This window comes from Phyllopteryx taeniolatus, chromosome 10 (genome assembly GCF_024500385.1).
Source record: "Phyllopteryx taeniolatus isolate TA_2022b chromosome 10, UOR_Ptae_1.2, whole genome shotgun sequence".
Taxonomy (NCBI): domain Eukaryota; kingdom Metazoa; phylum Chordata; class Actinopteri; order Syngnathiformes; family Syngnathidae; genus Phyllopteryx; species Phyllopteryx taeniolatus.
Genome location: NC_084511.1, coordinates 13,945,158 through 13,958,953, shown reverse-complemented (window position 1 = coordinate 13,958,953; position 13,796 = coordinate 13,945,158). Strand labels below are relative to the sequence as shown.

General features: G+C 41.5%; 1 protein-coding gene and 1 long non-coding RNA gene across 4 annotated transcripts in view; one reads left to right on the top strand and one right to left on the bottom strand.

Moving 5' to 3' along the window:
* The window catches only part of LOC133485002 (uncharacterized), a 68,789-nt gene that overhangs the window by 25,480 nt on the left and 29,513 nt on the right, over positions 1–13,796 (bottom strand). The window lies entirely within an intron of this gene.
* Positions 10,271–13,796, top strand: part of frmpd3 (FERM and PDZ domain containing 3) — a 104,546-nt gene continuing 101,020 nt past the window's right edge. For all 3 annotated transcript variants that reach the window (XM_061788285.1, XM_061788283.1, XM_061788284.1), the window contains exon 1: positions 10,271–10,754. The gene's annotated coding sequence lies outside the window, so the exon portion shown is untranslated. The remainder of the gene's footprint in view (positions 10,755–13,796) is intronic.

Sequence of the window (13,796 nt, the reverse complement as noted above, 5' to 3'; positions counted from 1 at the left end):
TCCAGCTCATAGATAGGAAAACAACAAATAAAGTGATGGGAAATTTGAAGACTGGAAACAACAGGAAAAAGTCAGTCACCCTCACAGTTAAATGCCTTTTAACTCTAATGGTGTAAGAAAAATAATTCCACAGGATTGCAAGTGTTTGATGTGAAATCATATGAACTTAACTCGTATTTTATGTTTTATTAAATTATGATAAACATGCTGCTCAGAATGGGACCAGTCCAGTTTAAGCCACTCCAATGAGAATTGCCATTATTAAGAGTCACAAATATTTGTTGAATTAATTTAGCCGATTTTCCTAATGGGTTATTTTTCATTTTCCATTTTCTTCACCGCTTATCCTCACTAGGGTCATGGGCTTCTGGAGCCTATCCTAGCTATCATCGGGCGGGAGGGGGTGTACACCCTGAACCGGTCGCAGCCAATCACAGGGCTCTTTTCATTTTGTTTTTCTTTTTTGGATTCATTTCTCTCATTAGATAATTTGTTGATTGGTTGAATATTAATAAAATTAAATACATAAATACCATATACATTAAACAATGTTTTGTTTATTTCAATAAATGGTTAATTAGTTCTCATTTTATTCTAAATACAATAATTATTTGTATTAATAATTCCCGGCCGACTCTGGGCGTGAGGCGGGGTACACCCTGAACTGGTTGCAAGCCAATCACAGGGCACATGGAAACAAACAACGGTAACACTCACATTCACACCTACGGACAATTTAGAGTCTTCAATCAACCTACAATGCATGTTTTTGGGATGTGGGAGGAAACCGGAGTGCCCGGAGAAAACCTACGCAGGCACAGGGAGAACATGCAAACTCCACACAGGTGGGGCCAGATTTGAACCCGGGTCCACAGAACTGTGAGGCAGACGTGCTAACCAGTCGCCCACCGTGCCTTTTATTCATTTATCTAAATAAATTGGTTAATTGATTTATTCTAAATAAAATCATATTATTGAACAACAAATTATTTTATTAGCAGAATACCAGTTGGTTCTTTGTTTATATGTGCCCTGCGATTGGCTGTCGATCAGTTCAGGGTGTACCCCACCTCTCGTTCAGAGTCAGCTGGGATAGGCTCTGCCACGCCCTTGAAACCAGTGACGATAAGCGGTATGGGAAATGGATAGACTTGAGCGTACTCCTGCTCAAAACCTAAAACTACACTTTGGAGTGTTTACACATTTAAAGATGAAACCGCTGTAGACAGTCTCCCACTGCTCCAATGATAGTGTGAATCAGAGTGCACATTTGGAATTATGCTATGCCAATTATAATCAGTAACTGGACCTCCTGTAGCTGTCACACAGAAGTGAGATAGGATGCAGGGTTGTTTTCTGTTGGTTCAAAAAGCCACAAATCAATGCGGGACTCCCCGGAGCTCAAGGCTCTGTACTAACATGGTTGTGCTCTGTCTGTCTGTGTAATGTAATGCTCTTTGACTGCATGGAGTCCCAGAGGCTATGTTCAGTCTCATTCCCATGGCGATTACAGCCAGGTCCTTTATATGCCTGGACAGAGATCTGTAACGACTATCTTGGAACATCTCTAAACTTGGACAACACGAGTTAGCTTTCTTGTTTTTCAAAGGACAATGCTTTTAGCGACATGCTTTTTGGGCAGCACAATTTAGTTTGCTGTCTTTGATCTCCTGGATACATTTGAAGGATTAGAAAGAACAAACTGGTCATTTCTGTGTGTATTCAATGTCGGCCCTAAACAAAACAAAAAACAAAAAAAACAGCGTTTTGTGACATCTGGTCGCAGTATAATGTCAGTCATGGATGACTGCAGTCACAGTAATTGAGGTGACAGAGCCTGACATGTTAATTTGCCATGTTTAATCCTTGTTATTCAAGCTAGTTTTTACAGAAATGGTACCTTCTTTATGGGTAATGCTGTTCTGATTTTACAGTGCATACATTCATAATCTGAATATAACTGAGCTAAACCTATTAAAGCAGAAAACCACTCAAGTAAAACTGATGGATGAGTGCACCAGCACAGCAGAGAAGAAAATGAAACCGCAATATAGTCTTGAAAATTTAAAATAAGGCAACATTATCAGAATCAGAGTCATCTTTATTTGCCAAGTATGTCCAAAAAATACACAAGGAATTTGTCTCCGGTAGTTGGAGCTGCTCTAGTACGACAACAGACAGTCAATTGACAGAGAACACTTTTGAGACAAAGACATTGACAAAAACCAGTCACTGAGCAATAAAGGGTTAATAGTTATCTGGTAATGCCGGTATTTTTTTTATTTTTTTTTGACAATTGTGCAAAAGATGCAGAGTCCTCTAACACTTAGAGCAGTTCGAATTACTAATATTGCAATAGTCCGGTGCAATGACCATTGTGCAAAGGGCGCCGAGACTTCAAGCGAGTAGTGCAATAATCTGGGACAATGTTGATTGTGCAAATGTTGCAGATACTCCTCAATCAGTGTGCAAATGGAGCAGATGCTACTCTGGCATGAGTGGCCAGTATTGGTCAACAACCGATATGCAAATAGTGCAGTGTGGCGAGACTACTACAGTGAGTGCACGAGTAATATATAATTGGCCCCACAGAAATGTGACAACGAACTCAAGTAAAAAAATTGCCAGCATGTTGTAATGGAATTGTAGGTTAGCTGTTTAAGAAGTTGATCGCAAGAGGGAAGAAGCTGTTGGAATGTCTGATAGTTCTAGTTTGCATTGATCGGTAGCCCCTACCTGAGAAATTTTCAAAGACACTCCAGTCTGTGCAGTCTAAACAGCTTTGAAGTTCCATCTTTGCTTCATTGGTCCACTTTTTCACTGTTTTCACTGTAGGCTTCGCGCATTTAAGTTCTTGCCTGTACGTCGGTATTAAGTGAATTAAGCAGTGATCAGATGAGCCCAAGGCTGCACGAGGTAGAGCACGGTATGCGTTTTTTAGCGTAGTATAGCAGTGTTCTAAAATGTTATTTTCCCTGGTAGGACAGTCGATGTGCTGCTTGTATTTAGGGAGTTCGTGGTTGAGTTTAGCTTTGTTAAAGTCCCCGAGAATAATGAGGGGTAAGTTTGGGTGTTTTTTTTTCAATTTCGTTGACTTGTTCGGCGAGCGTTAGCAGTGCGGCGTTCGTGTTAGCTTGAGGCGGGATGTATGCTCCAGCGAGAATGAATGATGTGAACTCAAGCGGCGAGTGGAATGGCTTACAGTTCAAAAACAGTGACTCCAAATGCGGGCTGCAGTGTCTGCTGAGCTCCGTGACGTCCGTACACCATTTTTCGTTGATATAGAAGCATATACCGCCGCCTTTTGTTTACCCCGATAACTTCGCGATGCGGTCCGCTCAGTGAAGATGAAAGCCAGGAAGCATGACGGCGCCGTCGGGTACAGCCTCTCAAAGCCAGGTCTCCGTAAAGCACATGGCGGCGGAACGTCCGAAGTCTTTACTGGTCTTTATCAGAAGATGAAGCTCGTCCATTTTGTTGGGTAGGGAGCGTACATTCGCGAGGTGGATCAACGGGAACGCCAATCTGTATCCTCTCTTGCGGAGTTTCACCTGGATGCCGGCTCGCTTCACTCTGTGGCGTCGCCTCCGCCTCCATGCGCCGAAAACCGCGGACGCCGCTCCGGTGAGTAACTCGGGGGGGAAAAGCTGGGCGGATTTGCGAAAGTTGCTGAAAGAAAGTCCGGAGTAGCCTCCTTGATGGTTAGCAAGTCTTCCCTTGTGTAAGTGAGTCGTGTAATGTCTTCTAAGACGAACGAAAAAGACAAAAACACTAGAGAGCGCGTAACCGAGGCGACCACGCTGGTAGGCGCCATCTAGCGTCTTGTTTATTGCATTATTACTCTATTTTGTTTTAATTTGTTGTTAACCTCATTTTCCCTCACCCTGACTTGTGTCCCCGGTAGGTTGATGATAGGGAAAATGTATAATCAACTCTTCAATGGTTAGTTTGAAAACATATTTTTCATAAGAAGGGAGACTAATGCTGCTCAGGGGGATTACCATGGTGTGGATGTAGCTCAACTTCACCCAGCTAACCTCAACAGTGCCTCTGCTGGCCACACTCAATTAGTGCACTTCATTTTGCATCATTTTAACACGAGTTTAGTTACTTTAAAAGGGCTTGAAGCAGATAAATGGTAGTTTTCTGGTACCAATAACAACAGTTGGTCTCTATGTCTTTAAATAGCTGCTGTGATGTCCCTTCAAGTTAAGGTCAGTGTGGATATTGACCGTCTAATTTGTCATTGAATTTTCACTGTGCATCCGCTCATGAAACTTAATGCCCTGGAACACTTGACCCCCCCTCAAGTGACAAAGAATTTGAGTGATGTTGCCATGTGTGCATGCATAAATCTGCAGTGCAAATACGGCCATGTCAAAGCTGTGCTATCTTGCCGTTAGGCGTCTTTGTGCATGTGCGTTATGTGCCGTATTAGAGGCGCTCCACGATACTGTAAACCACAGGGATCCAAGGGTTAATCGAGCCGTTAAGCCCACATGCTGTTGAGAATCAAAGACTTTCGAAGTGGCATGATCGCAATCAGTGCCTTCAAGCTGCTGCTACGTGCTGTCTGGCAAGGTTACTGCTGATACAATTGATATGTATGTATGCTTGTCTTAATCAGACAAATCAAATACAAACATCATTTGCATGTTTAAAGCAGCAAGAAACGCCAAAACACCTAAATAGTTAGTAAAAATCAGATATATTCGTTGTTGTCAGTGCTCTGTAATTTTTGGCTGGTATTCTTATCTCATTAAGTCATTCACTGCCAGCTGTTTTCATAGCAGAGTTCTTCATATTGCCAGAAGTTTTAGAGCATTTTGACTGATCTTTCAAGATGCACAGAATATAGTGTTCTGTGACAATATAAACACATAACCTACCAAAAGAAAGGGCAGACTTTCTTCTTTCACCGGAAAAAATCTTTTGTTTCTAGCTTTTTCAGTTCTTTAGTAATCAGCAGCATGTATGGGTAACATGGGTTGGTTTCAAGAAAAAAACAGCAGTTTCTGACCAAAAAGTGAAAAGAATTAGCTTTTGGTGAAACGAAACAAGCAGAACAGTGACTTTGATGCTATATTTATTTTTTTTGCTGTGGCACCTCAAACTATAGAATAACAAAAATCAAGACTGAGAAAGGGCTTTGGATGACAAAATAATAATTCATTTACAAATATGCAACCAAGAAACGCGCCATGAGCGACACTGACTCACCGTATGGCTTGAGTTAAGGTGTTTTTTCTGAGGTATTTCTCATTCACTCCATGATCTGTATCATGTCACAATCACGACATACATATTCCAATACCTCCCGCAATAAATACTCTGTGTATACCTCAGGTGTCAAACTAAAGGCCCCGGGTTCAGATCCGGCCCGCCACATCATTTTATGTGGTCCACAAAGGCAAATCATGTGCGTTGACTTCATATTTCTTGCTAAAATCCAAATATTATTCACTTTTAATAATGTTGAGATATCGCACGCATTTTTTTACATTTTTTTTTTACCAATCCCACTTTTAAAATAAATTGAAAAGAAAAAGCTTAACTTTTTTTTTAATACTGGCATTTGAGTTCAAAAGTAGTTATCCATGAATGTATTGTGTATATGTGAAATGAGGCATTAATTCAATTACAGGGGTGCAAAGTCACAATGGGCCTCCATAAGTATGATGAGGCCAGCGACAAAAATGAGCTTGACACATCTGGATCTCTTCACTGATGGTGTAGTGGTACTTTCACCTGACTTTGGTGCAGACAGAATGGGTTCAGTTCCCACTCAGTGACGGTGTGAATGTGAGTATGAGTGGTCGTCCATGTCTATCTGTGCCCTGACTGGCGACCAGTTCTGGGTATAGTCCACCCTTCGTCCGAAGTCAGGTGGAATAGGCTCCAGCGCCCTGCGACCCTAACCAGGATAAGCGGTGGTGAAAATCGATGGATGGATATACATTATCTGGTCAAGTGTCAAGTACCTTGGCATTTTTCTCCCTCATAATCGACGTGACAAGCTGAGATTCACTGCCTAATCTTTATCATCCACTCAAAAGCGGCGCTGATCTTAAATCCAAAGCTTTCTTCTATTTTCACAGACAAGGTGCACATCCCTTTTTCTAGTGTCCCAATACACAGCCATTGCTGTCCTAAAATGGGTGTGTTGCATCAGGATTGACACCAGGCATAAAAACTGCTAAACAAATAATGGGAGTGACTCCCTATAGCACCCTGGGATGGGACAAGATGAAATTTATAACAACATTCCTTTATCATCACGTATACACCTCCTTGATCCCACTTGGCATTTAACCTTCAGGAAATACTGCTCACCAAATAACAAACGCTGTCATTATATTGTTAATGTAAATGTAAATGTGTTGTTGAACCAAGTTTCTTGACCAGCTTTACAGCAAAGTGGTGAGCATTTCAAAATAGACGATATTCCTGAAGCTAAAGATCACGGAAGCCACATTTCCACCAGTGGTGGTTCAGGGGGGATAGGCCAATGCCCCCCTAACACTGGGCTTGCCTCCAACCCCCTTCCCCCACCCTGTGTTGTCAAATGTTTCAAAGGTTTCCAAATGAATTGATATATATCATACTGAGTGCTACACACCACTACCAGTGCTACCTAAATGATGGAGCTGGCAGAGCTCAGCATTTTATTATTCGACAGAGAATCATCAGTTCTGTATGTGAATGGGAATATATTATTTCAAACAAATAGCCACATGCCAAGACAACAAAAAAGAAAAATGCTGGATGTCCTACATTGTTATCCTTTGTTTACTACTGTATGTTGTCAACCACCAAAGGCATTGTCAGATAATAAAGAAGCTGAGTTGAGGAATGTGGATTCTGAACACTAACGTACTATTATTTAGTTTGTAGAAAAGAATATAAAAGCACTATGCACAATTCTGCAACTCATACACTTACATGCCGGTGTAACACCCAAATGATTTTGATGCTGTAGACACTCACCTGTTTCCAATTAACGTGTTCACCTGTGGAATTTTCCAAACAGGGTTTTTTGTTTCCAGCATTCCTCAACATTCCCAGTCTTTTGTTACCCGTCTCATTTTTTGGGAACGTGTTGCAGGCATCAAATTCAAAATGAGAGAATAACAATAACAATAATACGAATCATAACAATAACGTTCATCAGTTCGAACATTAAATATCTTGTCTTTGTAGTGTATTAAATTGAATATAGGTTGAAAAGCATTGGCAAATCATTATATTCTGTTTTTATTTACATTTTACACAACATCCCAATTTTATTGGAATTGGGGATTGTAATTTAATGAATTCCTGAAATTTACTCAGCCCAAATGTATTTTAGGTGGATGCACCAGCATGGCAAAATCCAACACGCTTTTCACAAATATGCACTTTATCTAGTCTCAGTTAATCCACTGTTGTTTTTTTCAGCAGACTAATTTCTTGATCATCAGATATTTTCAGCAACAACAGGGGTAGTTTGTTATTAAAAAAAAGCTTAAATATATATCCTACATAAGAATCCCCCCCACACCATACAGTTGAAGTAAAGACTTTTAAGTGACTTTTTCTCGTTTCTAAGACATGCCATCCATTTTCTGTAAACACTTCCAGCAGACCTTTTATTTCCATCATGGATATATGACAAGGTGTATGACTACTTCACATTATTTAGCTCATCACTTATCTGTCTCTCGATTCACAAACTCACATAATCATTCATGATTGTCATTCTGAGGGGAGGCCATCACGGGTTGGTCCAGGACCACAGGTGACACAAGACAGACAGTAGGAAAGGGCTGCAAGGCAAATGTCTCAAGGTGACTGATATAAAGCTGAATTATGATCATTACAGCTTCTTCCACTATGACACTATTTATTTTATTTTCCAAAATGTTGTATTCTCCAAATCTTTTTACGTCCGGGGCCATCAGTCAACCCATCTCCCGATGCTACGCCACTATTGGTACAAGTGCTTTTCAGTCCCAGAGGTGAGGCAGGGTGAATTCAGGTCTATTCCTTCATCCAACACTGTACTAACCTTCTTCCTCATGCATAATTACCCTTGCACAGTCATGCGCCGTGGGATCGGTCCCAGCCTTGATTCACACCTAAAGCCTGATTGAGCAGCAGATTACAGCGAGGTGAACACATCAGAGCATCTAAAGCAGACACCAGGTCAGCACAGGCCTGTTCCTCTTTTGGAATGAGTGTGGCTACAACACACAATTAAGACTTGACACATTGGGAGTTTGGAATTATTCTTATTCAGTACCTGACCCTCTATTTATTTATTCCTCCCCAAAAAGTGTGCATCTTTTACCTGATAGGAATTAACTGGTTCAAAAGATCATGCTTTTATCCTTCAGAGGACGTTTGAGTAAAACAGCAGGTGGTAGAATACTCAGGTTGTTTAGCATCAAAATTGGTGTGAACTTGAACACAAGCTACTGTAAGTCTCTTCAATAAATGTTGCAAGAAAATGTGCCTGTAGGCCCAAGCTCCCTGCAAGTAAAGCATGTCTAGAGTTGACAGACTGAGAATCTGTTGATGGGCTTCTCTGTCATATTGACAGAGCTAACGGCTGCTTGAACTGCTCTTCCTACATAAATCCCAAATTGAAACTAAACCAAAGGCTCTTTTAATTTTGGATGGGACAGAGTCCGTCAGGGAGGGATTTTGCTGAAGGGGTAGTACCAAGTGCAATGAAAATCCAAGGAGAAGCCTTATCTTTATTTATCCTTTTGCCTCAAAACAGGAAGATGAAGTGGTTGTTTAGTACTCTATGCTCCTCCTGTTCTTTGAAAATGTCCTTGCTTTTTATCCGATGGAGATTAGTGGCTGCATACTCAGCTCTCATTTCAGAAGCCTTATCTGCATTCCTTTCAGTTCTATCATTCAACGCTTTTTAATCGATGCGATCATAAGCAGAATAGACAGAATACTCAAAGAAGTCTGTATTAGCTTCAACACACGGTTAGGTGTGAAGGATTTGGACAATGACAGAGTTTTTGTGATTCTGCTTTCATACAGTACCACAACCGATTTGAAATAAAATTGTAGACCTTCATTGTCACACAAATATGACGATTTACAGCCATTGTATCAAGAGTTCTTACATTTTCAGGGATTCAAAGGAACCAGATGCAATACTAAACGTTTCCGGTGGAAAGGTCAGGTTGGTGTAACAGGTTCCACCGTCAATATGTTCCAAGCTACTGGGGCACCACCTGACAGAAAAATTATCTCTGTCATTAAATGTGTGATAACCAGGGATTTTGTAATAGGTAAACTGTATTCAATAGATTGGTGCTGGTACCTTTTGACACAGAAATGGCATCAGATGTTTTTACTTTTTAAAGACGAAGAGATAGCTCCTCCAGCCAACACTGTGGCGTGCTGCTCACTATGGTCAAAGCTACGTATGTGGAAAACTACAAAGGAGATCGAAAGTTAATTTCTGCCGAGACAATTTCACCATCACGACTAAAGTGTTTGCAGTGGTCGAAGCTCCGTCTTCCTTCCCGCTCTGCGCTGCTTGGCTCCGGCCGGCCAGCTGCTTTCATCGGGAAGCTCCCATCATGAGAATCGAGAAACTCTCGAGCCATGGGCAATGACCAATGATCCTGATCCTGCCAGTATACATTATTATTATTTTATTATTCTTACCCTGCACCATACAACAACAATAAAGTACTTTCTATTCTACTCGAAAATATGAGCCAATGGATTTGCTTTTCCAAGAAAAGAAATAAACTTGTGAGTCAAGGTACGACTGTAAGGCAATCATAAAACCAGTCATTGTCTAAATAGATGGACCTACTTTAACTGTATCATCTTTTATCTTTTTGGTTTAATGTTACTGTAAATACATCATTCCCCTGGTGATTTAGCGACAAGGACATACTGTATGAATGCAGAAGTGTATTCGCGTCCACATGCATTGCTCATGGAAGGAATTGCATTCAACGTACAAATATGTAACGTGCACTGTGACTGCACATGGTGCTGTTATGTGCCACACTCACTGTCATGGGAATTGGTCATCCATTAACTCTGACTGATTGATATAGATAGGTAGACCGGGGTGGGACGGATCATTCTCTTTTCTCTATACCTTATTTATCCTGCCTCTATGCTCTTAAACCCTTGCTCCCTCCTTCCGCTTTACCTCTACGCTCCTGCTCTCTCTCTTTCTGGTGCTCTCTCACTCTCTCGCTATGTCTGTGTCTTTTTCTCATTCAAATTGCCTCAGCATCCCGGAGCCACCAGCAGCAGCAGCATCATCACTGAAGAGGAGGGACTTTTTTTCCCCACACACAAGTGGACTGACACGCAACACACACGCACCGGGAAGGAGGATAGATGGACAACGGAAAGAGGCATCATGTCCAGCAGCTGCTTGCTGAGCTGTAGTAAGAGGAGGTGTTCCACTCGCAGCTCCACATCCGTTTCAGTCCTCTAAGCGCCTCCCATTGCTCACCCCTCCACCCACCTTGAGCGCTGCCTGGTGTTGCGGCTGCTGAAGGGCTGGCTGGAATGACCCTGGAGAGCAGGAAGCACAAGATGATGTGTTCTGCCGGGCAGCCACCTAGGAGGACAGCCTGATCCTTCACCCGAGTTCTGCTGGACAGCACATCGCTGACCTGTGTGGCGCATACATGCCCATGTAGGAGGGCATGGCTGTATAGAGCGACGGTTGACAGTAACCACACTGGACCAAAGGACCTCTACAGAGAGACACACAGGTGAGATAACAACCTCATGCATATTCATCTGCGACAACTCAGCTTACTTAATTAAAATTAATCTGTGCGATCTTTCAATATTTGCTGAAGGTTTTTGCCGTTATCTGCCTGTGTGTCCTGTTCTGCTACCATATTGTTGCGCTGTCACTGATTAGAGAGCAAATGTGTGCGTGTGAGCACTGTGGCAGCATGCTAATAGAAGATGTCTCCTGGAGGACGTGGTCCGATATCCATCACACGTCTGAGGATAGCCAGTGGGGATAGAAGGGTTGCATGAGGGAGGTGCAACGGGGAGCGAGAAAAGGGAAAGTGAATGTCTCTGGCATTTCATGTAATTTATGTGAGTCATATCCTCTGGGATACTACTGTTTGGGGGTCGCGGTGGGGGAGCTTTTGGCTTTGGTGAGTTTCATTTTGAATTTTAGTCCAGTATTAATGACTCAAGAATTCAAGGAACTTTATTGTCATACCAGCACATATGATTTAGACCAAAAAGAGGCCTATGTATAAAATAAAATAACTAGGATTGTGATCCGATAGTAAAAATACAGATATCTAGCGAAACACAACAGATTACCCAAATAGACAATCTAACTAATATACTAAAATAAAATAGAAACTCTTACTAAGCATAACAGATTACACTAAAGACAACTCTGACAAAAAATAAAATAAAATCCTTAGAAACTAATGGACAGCTAACCAACACGGTAAGCTATAAGCGATAAGTAGTCTATTATACAACAACAGCCCAAGCCAAGTTCACAGTGCTAAAAAGAAAAACTTGCCCACTGTCCTGTATTGCACACAATAGTTTAATATTTATTGCGATTAGTCGGATAGTGTCAATAGTTAAGTAATGTGATCAACACTCACTATTTGGCCAGGTTTTAAATGAAAGTATGGAGTGCTTCAAAAAGGTGTCCGTAGGTGTGAGTGGTGAATTGTCACATAGACAGTATTTATTACTGCCAATGCAAGAGTGGTCATATTAATAAAGTAACTTATATGTGACTCTTGCCGCAAGATAAAGAAAAGGCCAGAGGCCTTACCACCAAATTCTCCTCTAATCAACTTAGGCTCATTACATGAGGGTAAAATGGTTACTGTGCTTTTCATTTTCAGTAGATGTAGAGGAAGACAGAGGCAGCAACAACAGACCCAAAGTGCATTTCAGAGATTGGCTCGGGGTGGATGTGCTTATTCAGTGGTGCCTGTGGCTGAGAGAGATGAGCTGTCCAGTGGTGTTGCGTGGAGCATACATCACTGCATGCAGGGCCGTGGACCCAGGAGGAATCAACCGAAGGAAAGCCATTACTTAGATGACCAGGCTCCTCTGATCTCATCATATGCTGGAGCGGGTTATGCAGACACTGGACATAGGCAGATGCAGTCACAACCAGTCAGTCAATGAATCGTTTTCTGCTCGTGACTGAGCAGTTAAAACGAACTTCAAAAGATGAAGGGACGATGGATCACAGACAAGTCTATGCTTTGTTAGTGTACATTAGAGAAACACAAACCGCTGTTATGGTTTGCCAGCTTTGCAGTACAATATGGAGCGATAGCCAAACGTGCCAAAATGCCCAAACAGGAACCGTTCATTTAATGAGACGGCTTAACATCAAAATGTGTTGAGAACACGTGTTGATGTTATGTTGAGGGCAGGTGGTTAAAAGTTAAACATAAAACAACAACAAAAAGAACTGAGCAGTATATGAAGTCATCTTTTGCCATCATTGAAAGACCGAACTGATCAACTGGAGTTGATCTAAGCATTGTGCAGAGCAATAACGATGAGTCGATATTGAATAAAACTCTCTCAACTTGATGAATTAGGATGGTATCACAAAACTTGCATTGCAGGGTTGCCTTAATGCTCATGTAATATTTTAACATTAAGTGTAATAAGTCATAAATCACTGTGAAACAATAAAACAACTACCTCTTCATGTAACAACTGGCAATCCGCCATATGCGGAACATCATGCGACCAAACCCGGAAAACAAGATAGCTGACTTCCTGTGTATGCTACGCTAACGAGGATGACTACGGTTTGATTACGTGAATGTTTGAAGCCGAACTAAAATGTTGCGTTCTTTATGCCAGGACAAAAGTTAAATGCATGTATATCATTTATTTATGCAAATATGATATGATAGATGTAAACAGAAACAAAGCCTAAACATTGAATATTATAATCTCTGGTGGCTCTGTGATGACATCATGTGTTAACAAAACAAAAAAAACATTGTAGATGTTTAAAGTTCCTACGGTTCCTTTGTCACAGCCTCCTTCGCCATTCACCCATATATTCATTTGAGCTCTGCCGCCGTTAGCCAGCACGCTCGGACGGAAACAGAAGCGTTCGCGCCGGCTGGGACCGGAAACGGAAGCGTTCTGTGCAGTCTTGACGTGTCAATTGAGACGCAGCTGTTGCGGCGCAGAAGATCCGGCCCATTTTCAAAATAAAACACATTGACACGCGAATTGCAATACAACAGAAATTATATAAATTGGTCATTCTTTCTCTGCAGAATGCCTCACGGCCTGGTACCGGTCCGCAGACCGGTGGTTGGGGATCACTGCTACAGAGGCATGGATCAAATGCTCAATATATCAGTATCAACTTTTATATGGTTGCAAATGAAAATGAAGGAATCAATGAACAGAGCCACTGCAGAGCCATGTAAAAAGCTTGGACATGTAACGGTGTGATGGACTGTAGAAGCATCGAGAAACACATTATGAAACAGTCTACGGCCTCTTGGCCTTCAATAACAATTAAACATTCACAAGAGGGCATTTAAATGAGAAACAGCACATATTATTTTACTCTCACAAATAAAAGTGTTACGTAATTCTTAAGTATGAGTCTCAGGGTGCATACAAATGCTCAAAAGGTTTTTAAACTACGCAAAGATCTTTATCTCCAGCCTTGCTACAAATGTTCATCCAGTTTTCAAAACAATGCTTAATGTCAAATTTGGGGAGGAAAAGGCATTTCATTTTCATGATTGGCATGCCATTCGATGTCTAAA